The sequence below is a fragment of the Sturnus vulgaris genome, chromosome 6 (assembly GCF_052056855.1).
Source record: "Sturnus vulgaris isolate bStuVul1 chromosome 6, bStuVul1.hap1, whole genome shotgun sequence".
Classification (NCBI taxonomy): Eukaryota; Metazoa; Chordata; class Aves; order Passeriformes; family Sturnidae; genus Sturnus; species Sturnus vulgaris.
The window spans coordinates 29989756-30005574 of NC_142248.1; the positions used below are offsets into that span (position 1 = coordinate 29989756).

The window sequence follows — 15819 nt, forward strand, 5'->3', positions numbered from 1 at the left end:
TGAATTATAGCTTCATGAAGACTTATAAAAAACAGTTTGTATGACATTTCTCAAACCTACAGTACCTTTAAACCTAATCGAAGCTCCACTTAATGCAGAAACTGAAATTTATTTTATAAGGCCTTGGATTCGAGTTCAGGCTACACCTCTTAAGTGTACCTGTCCATTGCTTCATAAAAGGTACCAATTGAATTTCCTAGTAAAAGCCAAAAAAATTAGATGGGAAATAAAACCTTATAATTCTTTCATTTATGTAATTAAGTATCTCAATAGACAACAAGAAAAGTGTAATTATTTGTAGCACATCAATCGTATACTGGTTTTCCCATTTCTCCTTGTCAATTTTCCATTCCCTAACATTCCAGTTCATAAAGCTTGAAACATACACCACAGAGAGGAAACTGATTCCTCTAGTAAATATTTCCTGTAAGCCAATGGGATCAGCACATCTCAAATGAAACCAAATCCAAAAGCATTTCTAATCAGCTGTTTCAGATAAAATTATTAGAAAAACATGTAATCTTTTTCTAACAGATCACTCATCACTAACCTATTTCCAGACATAGAATATGCAACTATGTAAATATCTCTATAATCAGAGTAGTTACAAAAGAAGAGTTAAATATTCACATATACCCTCTTACTCCAATATACTGTAATATTTTATGACAGATTATAAATTTGCATCTAGCTATCTTCCCCACTCAGCCCCCCACAATTTCTTTACAAGTTCACCCATAAACATTGTTGTGCATAATTTGGGGTCACTGAGATGTCATACTGTAAAGTATTTATTACTTTAACTGAACTTTTTCTTCCCATGCAGTGATATAAATAAGAACATCAATGCTCTTTCCAGTAAGTAACATTATGTTCTCACAGTTCTTCTATATATCTAGGCCATATTAAGAGCATGAATTACATAGGAGGCAAGTGAGTTCATACATAACAGCCTACAAAGGCTCAAATCAGAAAACAAAAAACAAAAGCAAAATTATTGATGGTAGTGTTGAGATAGAAGCCTGCAGAACAGATTTTACCTAACAAATAAGTCTTTGTTCCAAGGCTCAGATCTGATGCACAACTAAGTTTAAAGGAGAATAAAATGATGCAAGTTACATCTTCTGTCACTCTCTCAGCCCATAAATTATCCCAGCCTACCCTCTCACAACCTAACAACTGATATGGAAATATTAGCTGCATTGTCCTCTTTTGGTTTGTTGCCTGTCACATTCACTTTAAAACTCTGTAAATACAGTGAGAAAAATTCACGTGGATGAAAAAGTATGCATAATTCTGATATAACCCTAGCCTTTCTCTAGAAACTCAGTTTAACTATTTTTTCTTTGAAACTATTGCACAGTGTAAAACTTGAGTGTTAAAAACTGCAAAGCTTACATAATTCTCACACTTCCCAGTCAGTGTGTAGAGAGGGTACCTAGCATTTTCAGTCAGAAAAATATATTTCACTGTCCATGTGAAATATAATAAATGTTCAAAAGCATATAATTTTGTAATACCATTACCTCTAAGAAAAACCTAAGTCAATATTTTTAATCCACTCCCCATAAACCCTTTCACTTTGTTACTCATCCAAAAAATTTAAATACTAACTTGAAATGCAACATTCACAGCTCTGCACTGCAACATGCACAGCTCTGTAGTGTGTGCACACAAACATTCCCTCTTATCATTTTGTTTCATGCGTGATTTATCAGATGTCTATCATACAAGCATTTTGCCAGCATAGACAAGTAGAGCTTTATCCCACACAAGCAAAAACTTTTTTGAGAACTGCGTGTTATGACCCACCCTGTTTTCCCCACTCCTCAGTGAAACTCTCTGTGTTGACAAAATAGTTTTTATCTTCATAGCTAAGTTAATTAGTGATTACAAATGTTCATAACCCCCAGCAAAATACACTTGAAGTCTGTATTACAGGCAAGTTTCAGCTTTTTTTAGCATAGCTTTAGGATTTGTTTTGTGTGCTTGTGGTTCTTCAGAACCAGAAAAAAAGGATAGACTCCCACTTTCTTTCTTCCCCTCCAAACAGCAAAATCTTGTCAGCAATCAATCTGGAGCCCATGTAACCAGCAGCAGGTTAATAGGTGACTGGTCTTAGCTCAAGCAGTAATTTGTAGCACGTAACAGAAGTCATACACTTATCAGCCTGTAAGGTATCACTTACTCTTATCTTACAAAGCTCTAAATTTAGAGACCTTATCTTTACCATTTAAACCCAGTGAAGGCAGGGAAGAATTAATAAACCTTCACCTCAGTGACTTATGCTGCTGCTTTTCTGTTAGCAAAGGCACAGCTCCAGCTCAGAGCTAATAGCTAGTCTGAGTTTTGCAGCCTCAATAGCCTTGAGACTTAAAGACTGCTTCTCTTCTGTCTTGTCTCCTGTAAGTCCATAAAACATGTATGTGCAGACAAAGCAATAGATAATAAAGGACTGTCCTCATAAATATACCTAAAATAACAGCTATCCATATTCAGGTGGCAAACAATGGATTCTAACCCCTTCTCATAATACCTGATTTGATTGTGTTTTGATCTAAAACAAAATGCACAGAACCATTTTCAGCTACTACAAGCACAGTTGAGTAGTTGTAACAACTGCTTTTGCTCAGGGGACAGTTCTAGAACAGTGGAAAGGAAGGCTTTGTTCAGTGGTGAAAACAAAATGTTACTTAGGCTGGGACCATTTTTAACAGCCCAAAAAACTTCTAGGAGTTTACAAGATAGCACTATAAGTATTTTTTAAAATTTATTTTTCTTAAAGTCTAGAAAATGAAATATTTCAATAGAAAGTGTTACAAGTAAATATTTCAAATTTTCCAATTTCCCTGAATACATAATATGGTGAAGCCAAGTTAAGTGCAAAACATGTTTCAATCACTGATTGCATTTTCTGCCAAAAACTCACAAACCAGAAACCCCAAACAAACAAACAAATAACCAAAGCTCAAATTCCTCTCCCCCCCACAAAAGAACGTAGTCAATGCTTTTGTAAAAATATTTTACTTCAGTTTATTTACAATCTTCTTTAACTCTGATTAGTTCTTCTATCATCACATGATATATGTGTAGAAAACATCTTTTCCATGATGTAAGCCTCCTACATAGGTTCACAAGTTTTATTTGGGAATCTTATAAGTGATATCTCTAATGTTTGAGAACTTTTGTGACCTTCTCCCTATACCACTAGATTAAGACTTCAGGTTATTTACAAAAGTACAGAGTATTTCACCTAAAGTTTATTATATTATTCTTCCCTTTTCCTGGACGGTTTCTAACATCCCTGTCAATCTTGCTATGATGTATTCTTTATCCAGACAGCAAATCTATGACTCATTATAGCAATAATATTATTTTTTGAAGAGTAAGATAAATCTAATATTAAGCTGTTGTTCAAGTATATTTACTCCGTTTTCTGAAAAATAAAAAATGTTTTATCCTAAAACCCCATATTTCACTTAAAGAATCATTATGCATGATTTAAATAACAAGGGAAAACACCTAAATTTTGAACATTTGTGCTTTAAGACATGAAGTAATTCAACTGACACTTCTTTGACTCCTTATTGAGCTGACATTTAGTTCCTTTATTTACCTATTTTTATTCTCGTTCCTTGTCTTTGGTTTATTTGGCAAGATTTTGATAGCACTGAGCCTGCAAACATGACTTCTATGAGAAAATCCTGGAAGCTTTATCCATGTCTGACAGAACCAGCCCAGTCAGCTCCAAAAGGGACCCAGCACGGACCAAAGCTGAGCCCACCAGACAGTCGTAGAGTCTTGTGACAACATGTTTAAGAAGGGTTAAATATGCACCATGCAAAGCAGCATAGGGAGAGGAGTGAATATGAGAAAAAAACAACTCTCTTGACACCAGGATCAGTGCAAAAGGATGGGGTGCCAGAGCAGAGGTTCCCCAGCAGCCCATGGACCCCACACTGGAAAATGTGACTGTGCACAGGAGGAATCTGAGACCCTGCAGGAGATCCTGTGTTGGAGCAGGACAGTCCCTGGCAGGACTATGAATAGAAGTCAGGAGTGAAGTTGAGCCCAAGAAGAGAGGAGGTGATTTTAGACTTGTTCTTATTTCTCATTATCCTACTCTGGATTTGATTTGCAATAAATTAAATAAATTTCCTCAGAGTTTGTTTAGCCCACAAAGGTAATTAGTGAGCGATGTCTCCTTGCTCTTAATTTGACCTATGAGCTTTTCATTGTATTTTTCTTCCTCTGTGTTTTTGATGGAGAAGGGAGTGATAGAGTAGTTTAGTAAGCACCTGACAACCAGGAAAGATCAGTCCAGCATACTCACTCCCTGCCTTTTTAATTTATTGGCATTTTGGTATGCCTTCCTACATGGTCCAAATATACCAAGAAGAGAGAAGACTAAAACCTTCTTTTAGTCAGCATAGGCTACTTCTTGAAAACTTTTTTGATTATAGTATAAATCCCAACACAGTAAGTAAAACCAAAACTTAATTGTTGAATTATTGCCACTTCCTGGCAATAAATACCAAGATGTAGAAAAAAAATATAAAAGAAACAAAATAATATTGGGCTTTTTAAAATTTTATTTTCATTTGAATAATCTTGGCTATTGTGCTGAGTCATGTGAGTGCAAGAGGTAGTTTAAAATACATAAGGTTTAATCTCACTGACACCAGAGAGAATTTATGAGGTGTGTTAGTCTCTCAGTGTCCGTGGGGCTGAGGCAGACATTTTGGCACTAGGGGTATTAAAAAGCTTTGCTCAAAATTAAATTTTAATATGTAGACTATTTGCAGTTATCAGGATTGAGTGCTTCTGGACCACAGCTCTGAGCAGAATACCTAGACTGGGCATTGTCCTCTTCAGGCATGTAATTCTTCATTTACATTAGCTCTGAGATAGATGACTGAAGGTAACTTGTAGCTGTGTGTGTTCACAAAGCCCAGTTCCACTTACCCACACTGACTAGCAGCAGCCACAGACACCCACTGGTGCCACTCACTGGCAGCCTCTTTTGTGGCTGCCTTCAAAGCCTTCTTTGTCTCATTGTTCTGATATTGGCATATATGCAAAACTACTATGCTTCCAATTCAAGAAAGTTCAAAAGACACCTTCACACCACAAGATAAAAAACAAAACACGTATGGTTTTCCTTGGCATACTCACTACTTTATCCTGAATCTGTGTCATAGATCCTCTAGAGCAGTGGATCTCACAGTGAGATATTTGTTAAAATTTTGTTTAGGAATAGCATAAAACATTTCTTTAGCTCTCTCACCATTAGTTAAACTCCAAGGTTTGCAATTCTAGAACATACCATTAAAAAATGGAAGTTCTTAACTCAGCCACAGCTAAGTTTTTCCTTAATGAAGATTGAGTGAAAGAATTTCATCACTTCAAGAACAAACAACCAACACAGAAAGCAAGACTTGCCATAATAAATGAGATCACCCATCTTTTTGCAGTTGTCTAGTGTTCTGACACTAAAATTGTTCAGGTGCATCAAAAGTTTGACGGGGAGAAAAAATCCTATTATCCATGAATGAAAATTACCTATACTTCTTTATCTCTGTAGACAGTTTCCTTAGATCCTAAGACACCACTACAATTAACTTTTTACTATTATTATTTTAGTGATGCTCCAAAAGTCTTGGAAAACAGGCAGAAAAATACAAAAACAGATATAAGAATAAAAAATAATTTTGATTATATGAAATTTTTAATTTCCTTATTCTATAAATCCCTTCCTGAGATGAAAAGATGATCCTGCTTGGTTAACCATGTCTGAAGTGGGTTAGGAGATTATGGAAGATTTATAGGATTAGAATTAGGATTAGCATATAATTGTTCAAAAAGCATGAAATCCTTTCCATAGTTGTGGTTTAGAAAAGCCTTGTATGCCTTATTATTGTCTATGTTCTTTTGTGCATCTTCCTAAAATGAAATTTGGAATTCAAGAAACAATAGTATTAAGTAGTTTTCTCATTGTTTTTTTTTCCAATAACACCATTTTGAGCAACAAATAACAAAGAAGTTCAGAAGAAATTAATAAGTGATCTCTTAAGAATGAGCAAACAATTCAAAGTGAAGAAACATCTGAGAAGGGAGGAAACAGATGATGTTGTTTTCTTAGACAGCTTTGGCCTTAGTGACGCTGAACACACTCCATTCCAAAACCAAAGGATTCTATTGCATTTGTTCTATTTGATTCTGTTGCACTGGTTGTCCAAAAGAAAAGAAAACAGTTTAAAAATTTATAACATCTGCAAATCTCAGTTGCCTTATTCTTCATCCTGTTACCTCAACCCAAACCCTAACTCAAGGACATAATGGAATGGTGATGGGTTTTCCTCCTATAGAAATAGTGTAATTAGGCCCAGTGAGAAAAACTGACATGAGTATATGAAGTCAGTTTAGTGATCTTTATTGACAAAGGAGACTGCAATCTGCATTACAGCATTTCAAATTATTTTCTAATTTCATAGAATTTGTTTATGCCATTATTTGACATCCCAAAAGAAAGATTTCTAACAGTTTTACGATTGTTGGCATTAGTATTGTTAGGAACATTAATGCAAGTCCACTAAAGCCTAAATCAAGGCATGTACATCAGTTAAAATATGTAATAGTCTTTGCATTTGTTATCACTCAGAATCAAAGTGCTATCAAGCCCCACAGAGATGTTTTGATTTCTGAATGCAAGTATAAGATGAATGCAGTTCACTCACATCGTAAAGTTTTTTAATGTCTTCACAAGGACATAGTTGCTTTGTGTGCAAGACTACTTTTCCTATAATTCACTAGGATACTAATAGAACTAGCATTTCAAAATGTAGGGAAAAAAAAACAGAATTTAAAAAAAACAACATTTCTTAAATCAACTGTTTCTAAAGTGAAAAACAGGAGACTACTTTTTTTCTTTCTACTGCTTTATACTTAGTATTCTCATTCATTTTAGATTTCTAGAGATTTTTTTCTTTTCCACCAAAAATTTCATTTTACCACTGTAGCACCAACAAGCCACTAGATATCTGACAATATTGAACAACTAGATGTGTTTATATAAAAGAAAGTAAAAACTTTAATCTTGTAAATAATTAGTGCTCTTAATATTTCTTGACTTTTTAACTCTTTAGCAAAATTCACAAGCACATAATCTCTCAAGCATCATTAAACATTTTAAGAGATGATGGTGTCTATACTATAATATCTCACTCAAGTAGCTGCAGTGGACAGCCACTGCATTCAGCAGAAATCTACTTTTCAGAATATACACATACTACTCTAATTGATCTCCAGTGGTAACAGACAAAGCAATCTTCAGCTTCTGATTTTGGTTACCAGAAAATTTGCTGTTGTTTTAGGTATTGTTAACAATTTTTTTTTTTTACTTGCATACACTACTTATGTTATATTTTTGTTCTCTTTCTCCAGTGTGTGTTTTGGGTACTTTGGTACTTTGCTTTTATTCTGTAGAGTTAGAACAGAGGTCTCCAACCTTGAATTAAGGAGTAGATGAAACTTAGTGTAGGTGTCTGCCCTACAGTTAGCCATGCAAAACAACAGCCTTTGCCAGCACCAGTCACACAGGACACACAGGGCAGGGAAGGCAGCCCCAGGTGTATTTTTGGGTGCCTGGCTATACAGCAACAACACTGTTACAAAGGCAGTTTTGTTCTGTCACAGAACCCCCTGTGCTATATGGGCATGGTTATCAGGATGATCAGCTGGAAATACATCTGAGAACCTGGAGAGTAACACTGACACCAGGCCCCCTTATACCTTTGAGAAATTTTTACTGTGGCTGGCCTAAGAGATCCAAGGAAATGCAAGGGAAGCAAAATAACACTGAAATACCTACTTAGCAGTAATATGAAATCCCTCTAATGTTTCCACCATCTCAAAAGCACACCATTCTACCTAAAAAATGTATAGCAAAAAATAATGTCCTTCTATCTCTTCTCAACAGTGTCATTGATACGTTCAGTTTTGTCTGAAAATACTAAATACAACAAACCACAACTGTATTCTCTATGATTCTCCAAAATTTAGTTTTAGTTCTTTCTGCATGAGCTTCTTCTAGATCTGAAGAGAAATGGCAGTAGTTTTCAGCCAGAAATACAACAGGGGTTATAACTTTCGGGAAAGTTTTGTTTTTTTAAAAAAACTAAGAGAAAAATATTTAGTCACTAGAAAACATGTTATTTTTAGAATTTATTAACTATTTTTCCTTTGCCTTGACCAGCTTGTGATTGAGGTACATGGTGAGAAAGTATAACCTAGGAGCAGAATTAGTTGTGGTGACTATATCAACACAGTAGACTCTTTTTTCCCCCCTCATTTTCCCTACTCCCACACAAACTTTCACTGTAAGCAATATTTTGCAAAGATCTTGATGGCATAGACTGTCAGCTCTGACACAGCTGGTGATATTGAGAGGAGGATGCTGAAACTTCTTCATTCTTCTGATAAATTACTATAGCTAAAACAGTTCCTTCTAATGTTGTCATTTGCAGCTGACTCCCTCTTCTCCTTTAAAGTCTAGTTGCATTTATTCCTTTGCTGTCCTGTGACCAACAAAGACTTGAAACACGGAAGATGCAGGTGGCTCAGATATTAGCCCTGTGGGCAAAGTATCAGGTATCTACAAAGGGCTCTGTCCCAGTCTCTGATATATAAGATATTCCAAGTCTTTCATCTGAAACATGCAACGAGAACACTTGAACCTTGGATGCTGCTTTTCTGTCTGCATTAATATTGAAAGCTTGGTTTATTGTGCTTAGTGTGTTGATTGTCATAGTTGAATGTCTACCTCTGTGGATAGCTTTCAGTATATGAAAAAGGAATCCTTGAGTTTACTTAGAAAACAGAAGTCAAGTATACTGACAACCTTTCATGGTGACAGATGTAAGCAAGGAAAGTAAATTAAAGAAATACATTCTTAGCTAAGGAAAAATTTTATTGAGGCAATGTATTCGTAAGTTTATTGCACTACCCCAAGAGTTTAGTGGTTTGAAATTCTGCGTGCTACAGACTTGCACACATTGAGTTGCACATATATCCTAGTCAAGAATTACATTTGTCTTTCAACTGGAAAGGACCTAGACAACTTTAACAATTTAATTCTGTCTTATGAAAAATTTCACATAAAAAGAAAAGAGTATGTGCGCTCTCTTCTTCATTAATTAAGACTGTTTTATGTATCTGAGGATGCAACCATAAAGCAATATATTTACTGAATAGTGAAAAATAGATATCCTCACAACTATATGAATCAATATTCTAGGTCACGTTTTTAGCAGTTTAGCAAAAATAAATTCTAGAAGTCATTCTTTTTCTCTGTCATTATGATTGACCTTCATGAGAAAATAAAGAGATCACAAGTATTACTTTCTTATTTTAAGGGGGGAAAAAGTCCTTGGTCGTATTCTTGACAGCATCTTCCATAGTTTCATCAGAAGTGAATAAGCCCTTCCTTCAGATGGGCTAAAAAAGTCTGTCTAAGCACCAGTACACTGTGCTCATGCAGAGGTAAAGGATACGAAGGATAACTTCCATACTGCATGAGAAAAGTAATCTATTTCCCTGTATACCTTTCAAGGAAGTGTAGCACAGCCATTCCTAAACTATTTGAAGTCTTCCTTTTGTTGAGGAGACAAACATGCAAAGTATTGCATCCAGTTCCCCCTGCCCAGCTGCATTCTCCAGAGCGAACACTGTCATCTGAATTTTCCTTGCTCCTACCGTGACCATCTTCTTTGGCATTCAAGAGATGCAGTTGTTCTGTCTGACCCAGTTCTGGACTGGACCTGACATCTCTAGCCTCCCCTCTGGCTCTTGCTCAGGCACTCCAGTGACCCAGAGTGCCTTACCAGGCCATTTCCCCTTGAGAACCTTTGCTGTTCTGTGTTGGTTTACAGCAGTAGAATGTCAATCCTACACAGGCTGGACCAGCTTCTAGTATGTGTGTTCACCCAGCCTTGTGTATCAGAGCTTTATGAGTGCCTTTAAAGTCTGAAACAAGTCATTCCATGATATGCAGCTGGTAGGTGGAGGAGCCATAATTAAAAAGTGGGTAGCATGATTTCAGACCAATTAGTGAATTTTACTATGCAACCTGGAATTTCTCTTTCCATCAGATATCTCTTCATGGCTCCAGTACACAAGCTGTGGTGTCTATTGTCTCGTAGACATGTGGCAGACACCTAGATACATAGACTTAAAAGTGAAAAAAAAACAAAACAAAAACAACCAAAACCATCATGTTTGTATGGATCTGGAAGAAAGAAAAAAAGAGAGAATTAATTTTGTGAAAGATTAATCTTGGGCATTTTCTAATTTTCCAGAGAACATGGGATAAAAAGCATGGACAATTTAGATTATTTAAAACTTGAGAGAAGAAAAACCTTTCTGACAAGGGTATTTTTTCTTCACAAGAATTTTGGTGGAGTTTTATTTTTTTTCTCTTTGCTTCCTTATCATTCTATCATCATATCAAACTAATGCTCAAATCTACACATTTATTTGGGTACATATTACTTATTCATACTATTATTATATTTCGTTTACCTTTTTATTAAATAGGACTTCTGGCTAATATATGAGCATATCTAGTTTGTTACTTTCCCAAGCATCTGGATGTTCGGATTCAGTCTGGGCTTCAGAAGTTTAAATTGCTTTTCAGTATCAATAAGTTAAATGAATGCACTAGATATCACGTGCAGAACTACCTATTTTTCTGATGTGAGTTTCAGAAAGCAAATAGAGGTTTTGCTAAAATTACTGACTTTGTGATATAGACTATTTTTCATAAGTTATGATAAAAGAAGTAGTCATACCAAATGCAAATGACTGCAACTTTTCCAAGCTAGAAAGGCTTTGCATAGAACAAGCTTCTTAAGCTCTCAAAAGCCATTGATACCTCTAAGACGTTATAATCCACCTGATGAAGATTTAATTTAATAATATTGATGATATTTAGCTTTGTGAGGCATATTACACAATTTAAGTGAGTCACAAAATAAATATATCTTTATTGGTGATATATATGTAGATATTCTATTCTAGGCATATTTGATAGTTCCTTTTCTGACTGCCAATATTTAATTATTTACTATAACTTTCCACCAAATTCCTGCATTTTTTCTTCAATTTGCAGGTAGATAAAGAACAAAGTCCATGAAGAATTTGTAAGAACATGCTGGAACTAAAAATGGATATGTTCAGATATCAACATTTTCTAACGGTTCTTGAGTTTGGGCAAAATTACCATTTCTCACACCTCTAACAGTCAACAATAAAATTGCAAACTCTGGCTCTAGACAAATATTTATAATATTCCTTCTTCCTAATGACTTCCCTGAGATTGTTTATTTTATACAAACAATAAGCTATGGAACATAAATTACCAAGAGACAAAGATGACGTGCAACACTGAGATTTTTTATGAAGAAGAAAATCTCTCTCAGATTAAAGATTTTGTTCATCTTGTTAGCTTGACAATTTGTACAGGCTTTCAAGATATAAATGTTAATACACCTCTGTAAATTCTTAAGTTACAAGTTTAATGCTAGTAACTTCTACAGAGGTTTTCTTCAAGCAAAGACAGTCTGAACTGTAGATACAAAAGGATTATCAAGCATTAACCTGGATCTCTCCCAGGAGGGAAACATACTCAGAGCAAATAACATTCTTCCCCAGTTAATTGTTAGAGTTGTAGTTCAGATACCAGCTGAGATTGGTGCATCTCATTTAATAAGGACAATGGAATATGACTAGAGAACAATGGTAACCTGATAGGTTTGGGGTCTGACCCTGCATTTTTTAATCTGCCAGAGCCCTGTCAGTGCTCAGGTCTGAGCACTTTACTTCTTAATGCTAAATTAGAAATGAAGCTCAAATTATATGTGTGTATATATATATGTCACATTTTACTTTTTAATAATCTGCTCCTTGAGGTGATTTTAAAGGGTTATGTTGAAGAACATAGTTCAAATTAAAATTGCTGTATTAAACAGTTTCCTGGAGAGCCTCTTTTCACACAGGCCGTTCAAAACAAATTGGGCAGTCTCAGCAAAAGGCATTTTTGCATTTCACATTGCAGAGTTGGTATCATACCATAATAGTCATTCTCATGATGAGTCTTGATGGCTAACCTGCCAGAAAATAGCTGACATTTTTGGCTTTCTTCCTCCATTTTTCACCCGCCCCCCTCTGCTCTCTATAATATATTTAAATAGAGAAAAAAATCACACATTTTTGACAAGTAGGAACTGGGGTCAGAACCAACCCCCATCTCCTTCCCAGCTTTCATCTGCCTGAAGCAACATGACTTGTTTCATCTCATACCTAGGAAACAAGCCAAATGGAACATGCCCTTTGTAAGAGCTGCCTCTCATATGAAGAGCCTGTCTTTTCTGAAGGACAGACTGCTCCTCCCCTTATCCTTAACTCAAAATTACTTTTTATAAGATTCTCAAAGAAATTAGAAAAATTATAATACTCCACTAAATATACTTTTTTTTTTTTCAGGAAAAGTAAATAAAATTTGGACTCTTGAGGACTAAAAGATGGGGAAACAATCATCTTTCTTTCCTCTGGAACAGAAAGAGGCCATAACTGCAGTTCTAGTATGAAATGGGAAACTTCATGAAAAGTTTGCCTGTGCTATGAACAGAAGCACATAAAGCCTCAAAAACGTTAAGTGATTCATAAAGAAGACAAAATAGCAGGTGCAATTTTGGTTTAAAATTCAAAAAGTTGTGGATGGGGTTTAGTTTAGGTTCTGAGGTTTTTTTCAGGTTGAAATTGTTTTACTGTCTTAAAAAAGTGCAAAAGAAAACATAATCCATACGTGGTACACATATTTCACCTATTGCACTAACCTGCATTTCAGGTGTGTAGTGAAATTAAAGATCTCATTATTCTATGAAGGATCTCAGCATTGCTCACAAAATGTAGATGATAGATAGAAAAGAGTGGAATGGACTATTTTGACAATGACTTTGGCACCTCTGGGCAAAAAAAGAGCACTCTAAAATAAAACATGTTAGCAATATTCTTGTAACAGCAGTGTAGAGCTTCCTATCTGATCATTTCTTAGCAGTTTAAATGAGTCCTGAGGAATTTGACTGATGTAAGCACCTTAGTGTGTGTGTGTGTGCAAAAAACTAAGGGAAAATAAATATATTTTGCATATATTCCAAATATTCCCCCATTTTTCTTGGGATTCGGAGGATTTCTGTTAATGTGTTTTGTTTTATTTTGTTTCTGGAGAGATACTTTGTTGTATTCCATATGCTACTTTTAATGTCAGAATAATAGATAAAGTTCCAGGGAAGAAGGGTTTGCAGCAGCCAGAAAGAGCGACACAGGGAGTTCTCATGTGTTGCCCAGGAGTTTTAGTCAGGAGGAAAACTGTTGCTGAGTTAATAATCTAACATTGTAGTCAAATAGATTTATACAGACCCAAAGTTTTCAGATGCTTCCAATTCTAGTAACTGATCTAACAAAAGACAGCTGATGAAGCAGAGTTGAAAGCACGAAACAGTGTTCACTTAACACAATCAACAAAATTAAATATGTGACAAAAGTAGTAACAAACACTTTACGAAGTGTGATCTCTCAAGTATTGTACTAACATGGCACTTTCAAAGGGAACTTCCACCATACAGGTTGGCAAATGAACATAAGAAATAAGATGTAAGAAAATGAAATATGATATTCCATACAACTTCCATACTTCTGTCCACTATTAGGCTAAAGGTCTAGATGCTGTGAGAATTCTTTCAACTCCTAAGCTTATATAAAATAATTTACAGTCTATCCTACTTACCACTTCGATGTCTGGAAAACTAGGGCAAAATTGAGAAGAAAGAAAAGCATGTCAAAGCTTCAACTAAAATATTGAATAGTTTATGGAGAAAAGTTGCTTAATTTCTACTCACTAAGACTCTTAAAACGAGACTGGAAAAAAGCAAACAAACTTCAAATATTCTGTTTGTAAAAAATCTTTTTCTAGCTGGAAGATGTTTACAGTTTCTTTAATTCCAGTACTGCTTAGTGAACAATGAAAAATAAAATGGTTTGAATAATACATTTGGAGGCAGGAAAATCATACCATTCATTAAAATTTGTCATCTTCATTGCATGTCAAATTAAGAAAGACATCATTATTTAAGAATGCATTTATATTTGTGTTTAAATTTATACTTTTGCTGAGACAGAGGAATTACAAACTCTGTGGTTTTGCTTAGCTTCCTGCATTTAGATGTAATTCTAACATATTACTGCCCAAAGGCCACAGAGAATTATGTTTTAAAAGTGGGCAAAATTCTGTCCTCCAGTTCCTGTAAATAGCACTGAAAATTCCCTAGAGCATCAATGTTGATGGAGTGATGAATCAAATTCATTCCTGCAGCAGATGCTCATGAACTCATTACCTAAATCATGGTAAAGTACAAAGTGAGAGTTAGGTGATAAACTGGTTTAGAGCTGGCACTTTCTAATGCCATCAGAATTTAAATCTAGACCATTTTAGTTTGCTGGAGGATTTTTGCCAAGGTAAGTGGTGGTCTTTGGACATTAACCCAAAGCTATTTGTATGAGAAAAGTCAATATCAGAAATATTCCAAGGAGTGAAAATCAGACTTTCCCATTACTTCGTACTCCATTGATTCAGTTAAATATTATTACCTATATGTTATCTATTCCTTAAAAAATTATTTCCGTTTCAAAGACTTCAATAAGCACTGAAGTTTTTAATCAGTATTAAAATACACACACACTTATTTAGAACATATGCCCTATAATGTGCACAAAACCCATGTTTTGCTGTTAAGATGATCCAAACACCTGTTATCACAGAAATACAGTAAAGTGTCTCAAAAAATTAAAAAATATAATTTCTTGAACACCAATAGTAAAAAAAGGCCCCCTTCAATGATGTCTTTACACCTTTCTACATTATTTAATATAACTGAACACCTGAAAAGCATTATTTAAAATTATCCCCGATCTATTTTACAACTCAAGGTGAAATCAGGGAAAGAAATGCAGTTCTTCCACAGGGGTAAGATATGGGAAACAGATTTACATTGTCTTTACTTTCCATTACTCTTTCCATTTTTTCATATTACAAACTGAACTGTCAACTCTTTGTTGAGTTCACATGTTTTCCCAAATGCTTTTTTTTGGGGCTTTTCCACCTCTATCCAGACAAATTCATCAGTCACATCAGTGTTTGCAATAAACTCTTTTTGAGAATCAATAGAGTTTATTCATTTTCAAAGAGAGTGAGGGTAAGAGTGGTCACAACACTAACCTCCAGAAGGAAGAAATCAGCAGGAATTCTTCAATTAGAGAAAAAGAGGATGAAGAGAAAGAATATAGGGGATGAAATTATAGTTCTTTATTTATTTTGAAGTGGCATATAAAATCTTGATTTTTGACATTTGTTCATCCTGTGCAATTGTACAGATCCATCCTCTGAATTTCTTTCTAACAACAAGTTTTGAAGAAAATGCTGTCTCCTTATCCCCTGTGAAAATTTGTTTTGGAAAACTTACTGTGTTTTCGAAACATGCATTGTGTTAATGATTTAGTAAATGGTGTGTTCATGAGATTGCAAAGTACTCTTTGAGCCCCACTGAAATGAAAAAGAACTCATTAGAATGAAAAATACATGGAAACTACTGTAAAGAGAGTAGAAAACATGATTTCCAGCAGTTATGTCAAAACCTGATTTAACATATGTATAATTAATATGTTATGAAAAAACACACAGTCTCCAGAAAACATTGGACTGAGCAC

The 15819-nt window shown here is 35.0% G+C and overlaps 1 protein-coding gene across 4 annotated transcripts in view; it reads right to left on the reverse strand.

Annotated features, from left to right (window-relative positions):
• The window catches only part of LOC148223390 (uncharacterized), a 165728-nt gene that overhangs the window by 88845 nt on the left and 61064 nt on the right, over positions 1 to 15819 (reverse strand). The window lies entirely within an intron of this gene.